Source organism: Hypanus sabinus, chromosome 4, assembly GCF_030144855.1.
Source record: "Hypanus sabinus isolate sHypSab1 chromosome 4, sHypSab1.hap1, whole genome shotgun sequence".
Classification (NCBI taxonomy): Eukaryota; Metazoa; Chordata; class Chondrichthyes; order Myliobatiformes; family Dasyatidae; genus Hypanus; species Hypanus sabinus.
Window position 1 is genome coordinate 169443877 of NC_082709.1, and position 14609 is coordinate 169458485.

General features: G+C 41.1%; 1 protein-coding gene across 1 annotated transcript in view; it reads left to right on the forward strand.

Moving 5' to 3' along the window:
- The first annotated feature begins 391 nt into the window (after positions 1 to 391).
- LOC132393479 (cell adhesion molecule DSCAM-like) overlaps positions 392 to 14609 on the forward strand; it is a 702534-nt gene continuing 688316 nt past the window's right edge. Inside the window, exon 1 of the mRNA XM_059968761.1 lies at positions 392 to 420. The gene's annotated coding sequence lies outside the window, so the exon portion shown is untranslated. The remainder of the gene's footprint in view (positions 421 to 14609) is intronic.

Here is a 14609-nt window from a genome sequence, read left to right on the forward strand (position 1 = left end):
GGAATTTAGAATAGTTTAGTCAATATCAAAGAGGAAAGAGAATTAATATTGGGCACCTTCCTTCATCAAATTTGGTTACTGAGATCTAAAATTGATTGACTCTTTCTAACTTTGTGTTCAGAATTCTTGGGTGGTTGTGGCTAAATCCCATACATCTATGTTGCTGCTGCCAGGTTGACTTGTGTAGGTGAGTGGCCAACTAAATGAATTGAAAGCAGGGAATTGGGGTAAATGGTGAAGTATTAGACTGGCAATCAGTAACTAGTTGCTTGTAGCTGCACTTGGGGCTTAACAGCTTGTAAATGTGTTTTAGACTTAACTGCAGAGAACAAGTGTGCTTAAGCCAAGTTTGATTCTGGTACAAACATGTATGGGTTAGCGAACTGTGAAAAGAACACAAGGAACCTTCAAAAAGCTTAGGTAAGTGAAGTGAGTGGGTGAGTTGTTGTTAGATGGAGGACAACAATTTAGAAAGCTGTGACATTATCCAGTTTGGAAGGATGAATATAAAAGCAATTTGTTGTTTAAACGGAGTGCATCTACTACATGAAGCAAAACATTTGCACTTGGGTATAGCAAGTTCAATGTAAATTATATTATCAAAGGATCTATACCATATACCTGAGATTGATTTTGGCACCCACAGGAAACTAAAGAAATGCAATAGAATCTATGAAAAGCCACACACAGCAAAGACTGACAAATACCCAAAATGCAAAAGAGGACAAATCATGCAAATAATAAAAGAATTTAACAAATAATACTGGAAATGTGATCTGGAGAGTCCCTGAAAGTCAGTCCACAGGCTTCAGAGTCAGTTCAGTGCTGAGGTGAGTGAGGCCAGTCCAGGAGCCCAAGGCCTGCAGGGCAACAGCTGCTCCTGAACTTGATGGCTTGGAACAAAGGCTCCTGTGCTTCCCCTTGATGGTAGTGGCTAGGAGAAAGGGACACATGTCAAATGCAGACTGACGGATAGGCTCAGCTGAGGTACCTTGGGTGGCATGGAGTGGTGGGTTGGTGCCAATTCTTTTTCCATTCTTGGGAAGGTAAACAGAATATTGTAATGTAGACCTGTACAAAATTAGGCAACTTTTCAGGACACTGGTGAAACCACACCTGTAGTATTGGGTATACTTTTTGTCTCCATATTTTGGAAGATGCTGTATGTTATGTTGGAGGTGGTGCAGAGAGGGAGCACTAGATTGATTCCTTGTGTGAAGGTTTTGATGTTTGAAGAATAGTTCGGCCAAAATTAAATGCGGATTGGAAGAATGAGGAGTGAGTTTATTGAAGTATGCAAGATTCTGAGGAGGGTTGATATTGAGAGACTGCTTCTCCTTGTGGATCATCTAGAATTAGGGGCCGTAACTTCAGAATAAGAAGCACTTGATAAGGAGTCATTTAGTTTTTCAAAGGACTTCTAATCTTTGGAATGCTCTGTGGAGACATTGTTGAACCCACTGGAAGTGGAGACCGACAAATGAGGGAGCCAAGGGCTGTGGGAAAGTGGTGTAGAGGCCAAGATTGGCCCAGCAATGACCTTATGGAATGGGACATCTGTCTGCTTTGTAAGTAACATCAACACCATACTATCAAAATAATCCAAGCTTGCTGCAATCTCGTGTGAACCTATTTTTTCCATGAAGTACTGCCTGGGTGATGAACGATTCTGGCTGTGTGAACTAACTTGATGGAACTACGGTTAGATTCCCGATGATCAGCTTTGAATGTTTATATATATTACTACAGTTTCTCAACAATTCCCCAGGTGACAGGAATTAGTCGTGGGACCCAGAATTACTGCAGGGATAGAATATACACGATTATTATTGAGGATGGGGTAGCTTGCTTTCCCTTCCATCTCCTTATCTGCTGGAAATTAAATCTAATACCTTGACTACTTATCCTCTGTGGCCACTTCATTAGGTATAGGGTCTTGCGTTGTCTTCTACTGTTGTAGCCCATCCACTTCAAAGTTTGACATGTTGAGCATTCAGAGATGCTTTTCCATACACCATTGTTGTAATTAGTATTTTTTTGAGTTACGATCGCCTTGCTGTTAGTTTGAACCACTGTGGCCATTCTCCTCTGACCTCTCTCATTAACAAGGCATTTACTCCTACAGAACTGCCACTCACTGGATGTTCTATGTCTTATGCACTATTCTCTGTAAAGTCTAGAGATTGTTGTGTGTGAAAATCCCAGAAGATCAACAGCTTCTGAAGTACTCAAACCACTCCATCTGGCACCAGCAATCATCCCACGGTCAAAACGACTTGGATTACCTTTCTTTCCCATTCTAATGTTTAGCATGAGCAACAACTGAAGCTCTTGACCATATTTGCATGGTTTTATGCATTGAGTTGCTGCCACATGATTGGCTGATGATATATTTGCATTAAAGAGCAGGTGTACAGGTGTACCAAATAAAGTGACCACTGAGTGTATGTTTGCCTGCAATAATTTATAAATTTGTCACAGCTTTCTGCTTATCTGAGCCACTGAAGCCCCTCAACCCCTTGAACTAAAATCCCTGTGGCATGTCACGAAAGAGACTGAATTTGATCATAGAGTCTGCTCATGGCTCTCTATCTGAGTTTGTTTCTTATCAAGTCAAGTTGAAATTTAGGTAAAAATGACTTTGTGTTTGGAATTGTGGATTTTCAAGTGAGTTTGCTTTGTCCTAAGTTTGTAGTCATAGAGTCAATCAGCATTGAAGCAGACCCTGAGGCCTGACCAGTCCGTGCCGGTTAAGATGCCTACCTGAGGTGGTCCCATTTGCTTATGCTTGACCCATATCCCTCTAAGCCAGGAGTTCCCACCATTCTTGTTACATCATCAGCCCCCCACCATTAACCGAGGGGTCTGTGGACCCCAGTTTTGGAACCCTTGCTCTAAATCTTTCTTATCCATGTATCTGTGTTATGAAGGTCTTTTAAGTGTTAACGTATCTGCCTCAACTTTCTGGCAACTCGTTCTACATACTTGCAACCCTCACTGAGAACACTTCCCCTTAAGGTTACTATTTAAATTTATTCCCTCTTTCCTTAAACCTATGCCCTCTAGTTCTTGATTTCACCCCCCCCCCCCCCACTCCCACCTTGTCAGTATTGGGTATTTATACTGTTCACTCTCTGTGCGTTCTTTAAAATCTATGTGAGGTAGGAAAAGATCCAGATCCTCACTGAAGAAAGTGATAACTTGGCTGTTGGCCAATGCCTTGCCCTCCCCACCCCATGTGGCCTGGAATTCTAGGTTCACCGGAATACTATGATCCTGAAATCTTGATCTCTATCATCTAACAGCTGATAGCAATAATACACTGAAACTCCAGCCCGATTATTCCCTGGAGTGTTGAGGGATTGGGCCCTGTTCTATAACTCTTATCTTGCCATTCAGGCTTTGAGCCACAAAATAATTTTGAAAGTAGTGGAGGACCGTAATGCGTAAAGAATGGTAAATAACAGGAATATAAAATCCAATACAAGAGGATCTGGATCAACTAAGAAAATGGGCCATGGAGTGGCATATAGAATTAACCTGGATTGGTGCAAAGTGATGTGTTTCAGGAAGTTTATTCTGGGTGGCATGGAACCATCACATAATGCTATCACAATGCCATACTCACAGATTCAATTTCCACTGCAGTCTCTCATGAGTTTGCATGTTCCTCCCCATGAGTGCGTGGGTTTCCTCCCACATTCCAAAGACGTCTACCTTAGCAGGTTAATTAGTCATGTGGCTGTAACTGGGTGGTGTGGGCTTGTTGGATCTGAAGTTCTATTACTGTGCTGTGTCTCTAATTTAACAAAAAATTTAAACCAGGGTGGAACCAGTTCAGAGTAGGATGCTGTGGGACAGAGCAACTTAGGAATGCATGTACATAGTACCCTGAAAATGGTAACATAGCTAGACATGGTGATGAAGAAGACTGTTGACATGCTGTTCTTCATTGAGCAAGGTGTTGAGTATAAGAGCAGAGATGCTGTGTTACATTTGTATGAGATATTGGTGAAACTGCACTTGGAGTATTGTTTACAGTTCTGGCCGTTTAGTTCTTGGAAGAATGTCATTAAACTGGAAAAGATACAAAAGAAGATTCACAATGAGGTTACTTGGAAAGATTGGTCAGCTGAGGCTTTTTGCTCCCTCCTGGAGCATAGGAGAATGAAGGGTGACCTCGCAGAAGTTTATAAAATCATGAGGGGCATAGGAAAGGTTGAACGCTCATAGCCTTTTTCCCAAGTATGAAGAGTATAAAATTAGACAGCCCAGATTTACAATGAAAGGGGAATGTTTTAAGGAGACCCTCAGTACTTCCACACAGGGTGGTGGGTTTATACAATGAACTGCTAGAGAAAGTGGTAGAGATGGTGCAATTACAATGCTTAGAAGACATTTGGACACTTGCATAGAAAAGATGGGCTTGGAGAAATATGGGTCAAGCACAGGCAAATGAGACTAGCCTAGGTAGGCTGCTTGGTTGGCATGGATGAGTTGGGCTGAAAGGCCTTTTTCTTTATAACTCTGAATGTATGACTTTGTCCGTACATAGGGAAATGCAAAAATCAGCAACATGATAATGACCAGATCATTTGTTTCAATGTTTATACATTTTGTTTATTTGTGGATAAATACCAACAAGTTAAACTTCCCATATAAGAGCAACATGTGTAACTCCAGGTCAGAATGCGTAGTAGTATTATGATTGCTTTATGACCTGATTGAGAGTGAGATCTGACTATGAACTTGACCCTTATAAATTCCAATTTACACAAGTTATTATCACTGTTTGAAGATGGAAGGTTCCATAACTGTTCAGGCTATGGAAAATTTTAATGACATAAATGAATGGAAACCTACAAAAAATAGTACATACAGTCCAGTCCATCGTGGATAAAGCCCTCCACACTACTGAGCACATCTACACTGAGCACTTTCACAGTAAAATAGCATCCATCATCAGTGACCCCCCCACCCCCACCACTCAGGCCATGCTCTCTTCTTGCTCCTGCCATCAAGAAGGTGATACAAGGGCCTCAAGACTCTCACTACCAGGTTCAAGAGCAGTTATTATTCTGCAATCATCAGGCGCTTGAACCATAAGTGATAACTTCACTTGCCCTATCATTGAAATGTTCCTACAATCCATGGACTCACTTGTAGGGACTCTTCATCTCATGCTCTCTATTTATTGCTTATTTATTTGTTATTAGTTCTTGCTTTTTGTATTTGTGCAGTTTATTGTCTTTTGCACACTGGTTGAACAGCCAAGTTGGTGTGGTCTTTCATTAATTCTATTATGGTTATTATTCTATTGTAGATTTATTGAGTATGCCAGCCAGTGATAAATGTGTACTTTGATTATAAATTTACTTTGAACTTTGATCTGAAGCTTTCAAAGTTGATGGCTGTTAGATATCAACTAATTCTGGTTTAATAATCTCCTAAAATGAGTTGTTATTTGTGGAAAGGGCCTGGAGCAGGATGTCACACAACAATTACACATGTTTGAGTTCTTGAAAAAGAGCGAATACATGCACGACCATTGAACTGGACTGCGTCTCCCTTTCATACTGTGACCTACTAAGAATGGAGTATTCAGAGCTTGGCTTGTATATGAGCAGAGGGTTCAGGAGATAATGATTCTCCAAGGACTTCAAAAATATGCTCAGTGGTCACTTTATTAGGTAGACCTGTACACCTGCTCGATGATGCAAATATCTCATCAGCCAATCATGGGGCAAGTGCAACTCAATGCATAAAAGCATGCTGACATGGTCAAGAGGTTCAGACCAAACAGCAGAATGGGAAGAAATGTGAACGAAGTGACTTTGACCGTCGAATGATTGCTGGTGCCAGACAGGGTGGTTTGAGTTTCTCAGGAACTGCTGTTCTCCTGAGATTTGCACACTCAACGTTGATAGGGAATAGTGTGAATAACAACTCTAGTGTTGATAGGGAATGGTGTGAATAACAAAAAAGCATTCAGTGAGTGGGAATTCTGTTGGTGAAAAAACCTTGCTGAGGAGAGAGGAGAATAGCCAGATTGGCTCAAGCTGACAGGAATACAACAGCAACTCAGATAACCACGCAGTACAACAGTAGTGTGCATTTCTGAATGGGCTACAGCAGCAGAAGACCATACTGTCTTCTGCTACAAGAGACAACTCTTGTACCTCATAAGGTGGCTATTAATTGTACTTAAAGGTGTGAAGAGATGGAGATGGAGTTGAAATTGAGTGACTTATCATACAGATTTGTGAGAGAATTGGGAAGGGAATCTCCTATTCAAGATTCAGGATTTGAATGGATTTGGCTTTGTAAGGGAGGTAAGTGGTGTTGAGGGAAAAATAAATGTTTGGCAGGTACTTTTACAAGGAAACAAAAAGAAAATAACAGGGAGCAAAGATTTCCTTTGGGCATGATAATTTGTGAAACAGTAAAAACACGGCACTCAAATGAAAACCTCCCCATGGTCAGAAGTGATTGTGGTTTTGATTTGATGGGGAAGAACTTCTGAATTATTTGCCCTTGCCTACAGCCTTAATTATTTGTACAGTTGTTTTAACTTGTGGGATACAAGTTTGCATTCTGCTCCTGAGAATATATTTTTATGACTTTCCATCTGTCTGCTGAAAACCTCTCTTTACAATGCAGAGAACAGATGAGGCTGCATTTCCATTTTAAGATGCCCATTCAAAATAATTCCAGTGCCATTGCTCTCCCTTGGACGTTTGAGAATACGTTTTGCTCTAAGAGGTACTTAAAGGGCATTGACCAGATATTCCTGTCACAGGATGTCGAGTGCATTGCATGAATTGTCACTCTGCAGCATTGACCCTTGTTGCCGCTATGACTCATCAGTGCTTTCTGCAGTGACGATTATATCACAGGTGCCCTGGCAATCTCCACTGCAGTGGTTTTAGCTTAGTGACAATTCTTAAAAAGACAGCATCACTTAGTGAATTGTATTCTGTGTGGCGTGACCCCGTAGGCAATGACAGCCTTGTGCCTGTTCTTCTGGTAAGGCAGTAGATGTTTTCTTTGAGGAAAAAGGGAAGATTGTTACTGGGTCCATACACGAAGTTTATTTGGTGACTACACTGTCGCAATACTCAAGTCTACATAAAGCATGCTATTTCCAGTTTAAAATTAAAATAACATCATTACTATCTACAACACACTTGAGCCCCTGAGGAGCCCATTATTGTCTCCTTCACAACGTCACAAAAACTCAGAAATACAGAGCTCGAAGTTCCAGTTATTGTCAAAGTATGTGTATCACATACAACTTTGAGATTCTTCATCTTGCAGGCAGCCACAAAACAAAGAATCACAATTGAATCCATAAAAAAAATACCTGCACTATGAAGATTGTCAAACATCCAATGAGCGAAAAAAAAGAACAAATTGTGCAAACAGTAAAAAAGTAAACAAAAAAAATGCTCCACTGATTTGTAAACTTCACTTGCATCTGCCTCAAATGGTGGGAATGATGTTTTTGTCAGTAGAACTTGGGTTCAAATTGCCAATTTATAGGTTTAAACTTAATACAGAAGAAAAGCGATTCAGCCTATTCTGACTACTTTGGCTGGTTATCTGGATGGTGCCACTCCTTGACTTTTATCCATGAATATGTGTTTCCTTCCCCAGTATAGCTCCAAATACTCTTTCAAGCTCTGCATTGCATGCCTTTCTTCATAAATAGACAAAGGAGGCCATTTGGGCCATCAGACCAAAGGAGATGGCAGTCGTAGTCAGACATCAAGCCTCAGCATCACATCCCTACTCTTGTATTCTATACCTCTTGAAATGAATGCCAATATTGAATTTCCCTTCCTCACCACTGTCTCAACCTGCAAGTCAACCTTTATGGTGTTCTGAACAAGGGCTACCAAGTCCCTTTGCATCTCAGATTTTTGGATTTTCTCCACTTTCAGAAATAGTCTGCACGTTTACTTCTACAATCAAAGTGTATGAGAATGCATTTTCCAATATTATATTTCATTTGCCACTTTCTTGCCCGTTCTCCTAATCTGTCTAAGTCCTTCTGTAACCTACGTGTTTCCTCAACACTCCCTCCACCAATCTTCATATCATCTGCAAACTTGTCGACAATGCTATCAATTCCATCATCTAAATCATTGATATACAGCATAAGACGAAGCAGTCCAAAGCTGACCCCTGCAGATTTGTCTGATAGTCAACTAGAAAAGGATCCTTTTATTCCCACAAGCTGCCTCCTACCAATCAGCCAGTGCTCTCACCATGCCAATAACTTTCCTGTAATACCATGGGGCTCTTAACTTGGTAAGGAGTCTTATGTGTACAGCCTTGTCAAAGGCCTTCTGAAAGTCCAAATATACAAGATCCACTGCATCCAATTTATCTATGCTACTTGTAACCTCCTCAAAGAATTTCAACAGGTTCATCAGGCACAATTTTCCCTTAAGGATTTGGCTTTGTAAGGGAGGTAAGTGGTGTTGAGGGAAAAATAAATGTTTGGCGGGTACTTTTACAAGGAAACAAAAAGAAAATAGCAGGGAGCAAAGATTTCCTTTGGGCATGATAATTTGTGAAACAGTAAAAACACGGCACTCAAATGAAAACCTCCCCATGGTCAGAAGTGATTGTGGTTTTGATTTGAAAACCATGCTGACTTTGTCCTATCTTGGGTCCTGACAAAGGGTCTCAGCCTGAAACATTGACTGTTCGTTTCCATGGATGCTGCCCAACCGGCTGAGTTCCTCCAGCATGTTGTGTGTGTTGCTTTGACCCCAGCATCCGCAGAGTATTTTGTGTTTTTGTCCTATCTTGTCCTGTTTCACCAAGTACTCCATAAGCACATCATAAACAATTGACTCCAACATCTTCCCAATTACTGAGGTCAGGCCAATCAGTCACTGCTTTATCCATGTTAGAACCCTGTCTGTAATACCATGAGCTCGTAGCTTGTTAAGCAGCCTCTTGTATGGCACCTTGTCAAAGTCCTTCTGAAAATCCAAGTATACAACACCAACTAATTCTCCTTTGTCTCTCCTGCTTGTTGTTTCTTCAAAGAATTCCAACAGATATGTCAGGCAAGATTTTCCTTTGGGGAAGCCATGCTGACTATGTCCTATTTTATCATGTGCCTCCAAGCACTCCACAACCACAACTTTAACAATTGATTCCAACACCTTTACAACCATGAGGTCTATCATTTCTTTTCTTCCTCCTCTCCCTACTTCAAGTGTGGAATGACATTTGCAATTTTCCTTTCTTCCAGAACCATTTCAGAACCTAGAGACTCTTGAACGATCATTACTAATGCCTCCACGATCTCCTCAACCACCTCTTTCAGAACTCTGTGGTGTAGACCATCTGGTCCAGGTGGCTTATCTACCTTCAGACCTTTCAGTTTATCAAAAACCTTTCCTCCAGTAATGATAACGTCACACACTTCATGACCACTGACACCTGGAACTTCCAACAGTGAAGACTGATACTAAATACTTAGTCGGTTGCCTTGTTCCCATTACTAGTTCTCCGGCATTGTTCACCAGTGGTCCAATATCCACTCTTGCCTCTCTTTCCACTTAATGTATCTGAAGAAACATTTGATAAACTCTTTAATATTATTGGCTAGCTTACTTTCATATTCCATCTTTACCTTCTCAATAGCTTTTTTAGATGCCTCTGTTGGTTTTTAAAAGCTTCCCAATCCTCTAACTTCCCACTAATTTTTGCTCTATTGTATGCCTTCCCTTTGGCTTTTATGTTGGCTTTGCCTTCACTTGTTAGCCACGGTTGTGCCATCTTTCCATCAGAATACTTCTTCCTTTTTGGAATGTATATATCCTGTGCTTTCCAAATTGCTTCCAGAAATTCCAGCCATTGCTGCTCTGCCATCATCCCTGCCAGTGTTCTTTTCCAATCAATTCTGGCCAACTCCTGTCTTATGTCTCTGTAATTTCCTTTACTCCATTGTAATACTGAAACAGTTGACTTTAGGGTGAATTCAATCATGTTATGATCACTTTTCCCTCAGGGTTCTTTTACCTTAAGCTCTCTATGCAATTCTGGTTCGTTGCACAACGCCCAATCAGAATAGCTGATATGTGGACTCAACCACAAGCTGCAGTAAAAAGCCATCTCATAGTCATTCTAGAAATTCCACTTTTTGGAATCCAGCACCAACTTGATTTTCCTAATCTACCTGTATATAGAAATCCCCCATGATTATTGTAACATTGCCCTTTTGGCATACATTTTCTATCTCCCATTGTAAATTGTATCCTTACTACTGCTTGGGGTTCTTATTACCCTTGCAGTTCCTTAGCTCTATCAACAGCGGTTCAACACCTTCCAACCCTATATCATCTCTTTCTAGTGATTTAATTTTATTTTTTATCAACAGAGCCATGCCACCCCCTCTGCCTTCCTGCCTGTCCTTTCTATACAATGTTGATCCTATATTAAGCTCCCAGCTATAATCCTCTTTCAGCTGTGCCTAAAACATCATGCTTGTCAATCTGTAACTGTGTTACAAGTTCATTGACTTTATTCAGTATAATACATGCATTGAAATATAATATCTTTTAGTCTTGTATTAACTTTTTTCAATTTTGTCTACCTTTTGTGTTGTAACTCATCCTGTTGACTGTAATTTTGCCTTCTCATGAGTCTCTTCTTGTTAGGAGTCTCATTACACTTTGCCTCTGTTTGTAAACGAACTATCTCATCTTCCACACTATCACTCTGGTGCCATTCCCCCTGCCAAATTAGTTTAAACCCACCTGAACAACTCTAGTCAACCTGCCAACAAGGATATTGGACCCCCTTGAGTTCGGGTATAACCCATCCCTTTTGTACAAGTCATGACATCCCTAGAGGAGATTCCAATGATCCATAAACCTGAACCATTGCTCCCTGCACCAGTTCCTCAGCCATGCATTCACCTGCTTTATCATCCTATTATTGTCCTCACTAGCACATGGCTCAGGCTTCAATCCAGAGATTACTACCCTGGAGGACCTGTTTCTCAGCTTTCTAACTGGCACCCTAAAATCTCTCTTCAGGACCTCATCACCTTGTCTCCCTGTGTCATTGATGCCAGCATGTATCAAGACTCCTGGCTTCTCACTCTCGCCCTTGAATGTGCCTGGACATGATCCGAGACATCCCTGATCCTGGGATCAAGGGGGCAACATACCATCTAGGTGTCCATTGTACTCACAGAGCTTTGTCTCTGTTCCTCTGACTGAGGAATCTCCTATCAACACTATCAAGAAGAGGTGCAGTCCTCTTCACCTCTCTGCTCTTCTGAATCAGAGCACCAAACTCAGTGCCAGAGACCTGGTCACTGTGGCTCCACCCTCTAGGTTGTCCCCTTCAACAGTATCTAAAGTTATATATTGTATTTATTATTGAGAGGGACGGCCAATATGTACTCTGCAATGGCTGTGCATTTCTCCCTCTTCCTCCTGATAGTCACCTAGTTACCTGTCTCCTATAAGCTAGGGGTAGCTCCTGTCTATCACTTCCTCATTCTCCTGTATAAGTCAAAGGTCATTGAGTTACAGATCCATTTCCTTAATATGCTCTCTCAGAAGCTCCAGCTTGATGCAAGTGTATTTAACAGCCTTCACTGTGGAAGTCACTGCAGCAATGTGCCAGAAATTCGAGAGTGTCAGTGGGTAGAAGTGAGTGTAGTTGCTCATACTAAGGAGAGAAGGTGGTTGGGAAGCTGAAAAGTCTGGAGTTAGATAAGTCACCTGGATCCAAAGATGTATACCTCAGGGTTTTGAAAGAGGTGGCTGAAGAGATTGTGGATGCATTCGTAGTAATGATCTTTCAAGAATCACTAGATCCTGGAATGGTTCTGGAGGACTGGAAAATTTCAAGTGTCGCTCAACTCTATAAGAAGGGTGGGAGGCAGAAGAATGGAAGTTAGAGGCCAGTTAGCTTGCACTTAACGGTTGGGAAGTTGTTGGAGTCCATTATTAACGATGAGGTTCTCAGGTACTTGAAGATACATGATGAAGATGGCCAAAGTCAGCATGTTTCCTTAAGGGGAAATCTTGCCTGACAAATCTGTTGGATTTCCTTGAGGAACTAACAGGCAGGATAGACAAAGAAGAGTCGGTGGATGTTGGATTTTCAGTAGGCCTTCGACAGGGTACACACATAAGGCAGCTGAACAAGATAAGACCAACACACACAAAATGCTGTTGGTACTCAGCGAGTCGGGCCCATCTATGATAATAGGTAGGCAGTTGATATTTCAGGCTGAAACTTTACGTTAATACAGGAAAGTTACTGGCATGGATAGTAGATTGGCTGACTGGCAGAAAACAAAGTTTGGGAATAAAGGGGTCTAGTCTGGCTGGCTGTTGGTGACCAGTGGTGCTCTGCAGGGTTTGGTATTGGACCCACTTCTTTTCACATTGTATGCCAATGATTTGGCTGATGGAATTGATGGCTTTGTAGTCATGCTTGCAATCCTTATGAAGATAGGTGGAGGAGCAGTTAGTGTTAAGGCAGCAGGGAGACTGCAGAAGGATTTAGACAGATTGGGAGAATGGGCAAAGATGGAATATAGTGTAGGGAAATGTTTGCTCATGCATGTTGGCAGGTGGAATAATGGCATAGACTATGTTCTAAATGGGGAGAAAATTCAAAAATCAGATGTGCAAGGGGACTTGGAAATCCTTTTTGCAGGATTCCCTGAAGGTTAACTTCTGGATTGAGTTAGTGGAAAGGAAGGCAAGTGCAGTGTTAGCATTCATTTCGAGTAGCCTAGAATATAAAAGCAAGGATCTAATGCTGAGGCTTTACAAAACATTTGTCAGACCACACTTGGAATATTGTGAGCAGTTTTGGACCTCTTGTCTGAGAAAAGATGTGCTGGCATTGAAGAGACTCTAGAGAGTTGCGAATAAAAAGATTAACGTATGAGGAGTATTTGATAGCTGTATGTCTGTACTTAGTTGAGCTTAGGTTGGGGGGGGGGGTTGCGGAATCTCATTGAAACCTATTGAATATTGAAAGGTCTTAATGGAGTGGATGTGGAGAGGATGTTTCCTATAGGTTGAGTCTATAAGCAAAGGGCACAGCCTTAAAATAGAGGGACATTCATTTAGAACAGAGATGAGGAGGAATTTCTTTATCCAGACAGAGATGAATCTGTTGAATTCGTTACCAGAGATGGTTGTGGAGGCCAAGTCACTGCAAATTTTTAAAGTGGTGTTTGATAGGTTCTTGATTAGTTGGGGTGTCAAAGGTTATGGGGAGAAGGTAGAGGAATTGGGTCAAAAAAGAAAATAAATCAGGTATGATGGAATGGCAGAGCAGACTCAATGGGCTGAATGGTCTAATTCTGCTTCTATGTCTTATGGTCTTTTGGTGTTATTCTCTTTTATTTCTTCGTATCACTGCAGATCACTCACCTATCAACTCTTCTTTGATATTTTGGACATTTACCTACCCTTGGAGGTAATTTGCAGCATCAGTTTACCTGCTTTATTTGTTCCCTGCACATCAAAAAACATGGTGAAATTTATTGTTGCATCAATGGCTAACTCAGTTTGAATACGTGCTGGTGGCAGCACACAAGTGTCTTCATTCTTCACGTGCCAATATAGCATGCCAACAATGTACTATTTGGCATATACTATTGGAAGTATGTCTTTGAATGTGAGATGTAACCAGAGCCCTGGGAGAAATCTCATGTTATCATGGTGAGAACGTGCAAACTTACAGACAGTGGCTGGAATTGAAACCTGATCACTAATCGCTGGTACTGCAAAGCGTTATACTAACTGCTATGCTACAGTGCCTCCTTCTTTGGATATGGGAAGAAGCTGGAACATCTGATTGATACCTGCACAGTCTTTTGGAGAATCAGAGTGCTGGAGATCCTCTTTATGGGCAAACTCTTAAACCTAGTCCTCTTCTATTTTCTCAAATCCCATTACATAATCAAGAAATCAGACCATTCTCCTAAATATTGCACCAATATCTATCCTCAATCACTTGGTAAAAAATTGATGATCTACCTAGTTGTTACTGAGCTTATTGTGAGGCTCGGTAGGCATAAACCACTGGGTGTATTTCGTCATTAACAGTGCTTTAAATGTTATACTTTATTTGTGTTATTGAGATTATAAGTGATTCTATATAAATCGAAGTCGTTTCTCTTCATCCACTTGTTGCTAATGGTAATTGTATTGAGACATGAGTGACTAAAGATGCTGAGATTTCTGAAGCAAAAAGTGCTGGAGGAACTTGGTCAGGCCGCATCTGTAGAGGGAATGGACAGCTGACAAAATGAGTTTAGACTGTTCATCTAAATTAAATGAAAAGCTAATTTCTTGCATTGATGTTTAAAATGTTACAGTACTCTATCTCTTGGTGTATGTAATATTTAACTCTTGGTGGAATCTTATTATTTGGTACTATTTGGTTTCCTCTTTGGAAAAGTTAGTGGTCTAAGGAAATGGCTGACCCCTCATGGTGAAGGTTTAGATGCTCTGTTGTATTAAGCTGTATGGTTTCAGTTGGACAAGCTGTATCACTCTTCATGCTGTGGGGTACAGAAAAGGCCACTGGTCCCTGTGCTGTTC